The sequence below is a fragment of the Papio anubis genome, chromosome 11 (genome assembly GCF_008728515.1).
Source record: "Papio anubis isolate 15944 chromosome 11, Panubis1.0, whole genome shotgun sequence".
Lineage (NCBI taxonomy): Eukaryota > Metazoa > Chordata > Mammalia > Primates > Cercopithecidae > Papio > Papio anubis.
In genome coordinates, this window is record NC_044986.1 from 114,181,813 (window position 1) to 114,185,674 (window position 3,862).

A 3,862-nucleotide genomic window follows, 5' to 3' on the forward strand; every position below is an offset into this window, starting at 1 on the left:
AGGATGGGCCTTGGTGAGGCCTCTCTCCTGGGCTTGTGGATGGTAGTCTGCTGGCTGCGTCCTGGTGTGGTTCTTCTGGGCTTGCGCAGGACGGGGGAGGTCCTAGTGGAGGGAGCACTCTGGGATCTCCTCCCCTCTTCTCCCCTCCCCGCCCTAGATGGAGTCTCGCTCTGTCGCCCAGGGGCTGGAGTGCAGTGGTGAGATCTCCACTCACTGCAAGCTCCGCCTCCCGGGTTCACGCCATTCTCCTGCCTCAGCCTCCCGAGTAGCTGGGACTACAGGCGCCCGCCACCACGCCCGGCTAATTTTTTGTATTTTTAGTAGAGAGGGGGTTTCACTGTGTTAGGCAGGACGGCCTCGATCTCCTGACCTCGTGATCTGCCCGACTGGGCCTCCCAAAGTGCTGGGATTACAGGCGTGAGCCACCACTCCCGGCCTTTCCTCCCCTTCTTAAAAGGACACCAGTTTTACAGGATTATAACCCCATTTAACCCTAATTACCTTCATGAATTTCGGGGGGACACAATTCTTTCTTTTCTTTCTTTCTTTCTTTTTGAGGCAGTTTCGCTCTTATTGCCCAGGTTGCAATGGCGTCATCTCGGCTCACTGCAGCCTCTACCTCCGGGGTTCAAGCGATTCTCCTGCCTCAGCCTCCTGAGTATCTGGGATTACAGGCACACACCACCACGCCCGGCTAATTTTGTATTTTCAGTAGAGATGGGGTCTCTCCATGTTGGTCAGACTGGTCTCGAACTCCTGACCTCAGGTGATCCGCTGGCCTTGGCCTCCCAAAGTTCTGGGATTACAGGTGTGAGCCACCGCGCCCAGCCCACAGTTCCTCCTATAATGAAGCCTAGGAGACCCTCTGGTTCAGACCCCTTATTTTACCAATGAAGAAACTGAGGCTCAGAGAAGATAAGTGATTGGCCCAGGGTCACACAGCTGGCGAGTGGCCCAGCCAGAACTGGAAGGACAGTGTGGGTGGGGACACCTGCCCTACGTGTGCCCTTCAGAAGCAGTTCTGTTAGTTGAGAGACAAGAGCCGACGGGCGCAGAGCCCCCCAGAAACCTGAAGGCCTTAGCTGAGACCTCACGAAGTGGCGAAGAAGTGAGTAGTAGCGTGGATGGTGGGGAGGTGGGGGGGTTCTGCCTCTGAAAACGGCAGGGAGTTCGGCGATATTTGGGAATAGACTTTGTAACTGCTTAGAGATCCTTCCAGACTTAGGTTTCTGCAATGGCAATGAGGAACCTCTTGAACGGAACTTCCTGAATCCAGGAGAAGTCTTGACAGGAGGAAACAGAAAGAGAATCTCCCTGGGCGCGTGTGTAGGCCAGCGGCTCGGCCTTGGGGGTGAGGGCAGGAACCTGGGCATCTGAAGGGCAGCCTGCCTTCGTTAGGCGACACAGATCAGTCATCCGTTCCGTTTGTATTTGCAGATGGGGCCAAAGTTTTGGTGGGCAAGGTCAGAGCAGAAAGCAGGAACCACAAACGTGGTCGAGCTCCGCCCTTGGGAGATGGAAGGGGTGGGGAGGGCGGGCGAGAGCCCATCTCCACTGCAGGGGCCTGTCCCCTCTGCCTTCCGCCTACTGGAACTTCTCTTTCCCTCCCCACAGCACGCCCCTCTGCTGTTTCTGGGCTGCCTCAGGCCAAAAAGACATTTTTTTGAACCCCAAGAAAAAATGTTCTTATTAAAAAATGTTTTTATTGATCAAAAACCAAATTTTGATCAATCCCGTTCAGAGCCACAAATGCCATTTTTAGAAAAATGGAACTTCTGAGACCTGTCTTGGCAGTGTAATAGTAGTTATTGTCTTTCTGGGCGCGGCCGCACCCAACTGGCAACAGAACGTGGTCTTTGGAGAAGCCACATCAACACGTAACAATAAAGCTGGTTTGTTCTTGCCATAGCCTTATTGTGACCTTTGATGGGTATTTTCTGGCTCAGTGTAATAAGGCCATTGACCCCCTTCAGAACCCTAGGAAAGAAAGGGGAAGTCAAGAAGGCTATCACCCGGCGGCTGCCTGCTACCGTGGTCCCACCCCCAGCACCCACGCCTGCCCCTCCACAGCCACAGTGAACAGCATCATCTCATTCGAGATTCCGAAAGGCGTTTTACAAAACACAAATCTGTTCCTGGGCTCCGGCTTTTTTTTTTTTCTTTTTCTTTTGAGACAGTCTTGCTCTGTCACCCAGGCTGGAGTGCAGTGGTGCGATCTTGGCTCACTGCGACCTCTGCCTCCCGGGTTCAAGCAATTCTCCTGCCTCAACCTCCTGAGTAGCTGGGACTACAGGTGCCTGCCACCATGCCCAGCTAATTTTTGTATTTTTAGTAGAGACGGGTTTCACCATGTTGGCCAGGATGGTCTTGAGCTCCTGACCTCTTGATCTGCCCGCCTCGGTGTCCCAGAGTGCTGCGATTACAGGTATGAGCCACTGCGCCCGGTCAGCTCCAGCTTTTTGAGTTATGAGAATCTCTGTGGCTCCACCTCAAATCACACCTGCGAAGAGGCACCACTCCTGCGCCCCTGCCAGCCAGCGGTGGTGCCGCCCCGGGAAGAACTGGGGCTGGCAGGAGTGTGGCTCCTGTGCATTTTGGCTGTGCCCACCTCTCGTGGGTGGGTGAAGCGAGTGGAGGTAGGGAAGGAGCGTGTCATGTCCAGGGACCACAGGACCCAGGCTTTGTTCGGTCCTAACTTGAGACACTTACTCCTGCTGTCCCCGGAGGCAGCTCCTGGTTGGAGACAGTTGAGTTGGGAGATGTGGACAGTAGGCCTCATTCTGCAGGCACTGGGCTCACTCAGGAAATAAGTCTTTAAGAACTGAATGGCCGGCTGGCATGGTGGCTCATGCCTGTAATCCCAGCACTCTGGGAGGCCGAGGCGGGTGGAGCATGGGGTCAGGAGATTGAGACCATCCTGGCCGACATGATGAAACCCTGTCTCTACTGAAAATACAAAAATTAGCTCGGCGTGGTGGCGGCGTGCACCTGTGGTCCCAGCTACTCAGGAAGCTGAGGCAGGAGAATTGCTTGAACCCAGGAGGCAGAGGTTGCAGTGGGCTGAGATCGCGCTACTGTATTCCAGCCTGGCGACAGAGCAAGACTCCATCTCAAAAAAAAAAAAAAACCAAAACTGAATGGCCTTGTAGAAGGCAGCGTATCTCTCTCCTGGTGGGGCAGGATCTGCTCCTGTTCTCAGGATGGACTTGCTGTGGGTGTGGGCTCCGTGCGGATGCTTTAGGACTTGCAGGCTCCTGTGAGTCGAGTCTTCACCTCCCTGTTGGGGTGCTGGCTGCGGGTCATGGGCTGTGACGGTGGAGAGCGGGATGGCTTCTCATCACCTCTTCAGTGCCTTGCCCAGATGCCTACCCAGATGAGCACAGGGCATGTGGACAATGCCAGGGACCCCGCTGTCTGGGCTGGGCAGTGGCCGGGCCGCTCAACAAGGCAGTGGGCTTCAGCCTACCGTGTGGCCCCGCGGCATGGTTGCTGCACCTGGCTGGATCTAGATGGTCTAGATGGGGTGGGGCGCAGTAGAGTGGGGCCACTGGTTTGTGCCTTCTTTCTGTGGCCTCTGACCTTCAGCTTCTTCATCCTGCAGCCGTAACAATGGGAGCTACTTCATGAACTTGTCATGCGAATGAATTGATAATTTGCATACAGCCCTGGGCGAGGTAACTGTTGCATAGAGGCCCACATGTGTTTGCCCCTATTGACTGTCAGTCTTGAGCCTCCCTCTTTGCCCATCCTGAGGTGGAGTTCGGCCGGAGGGAGTCCCAGAGGCCCGCTGTTTTCCTTGGTGATGAAAACAGTGAGTGTGCATTGATTGGGGCTGTTGGATGTGAGGGGGCCACAACGTCTT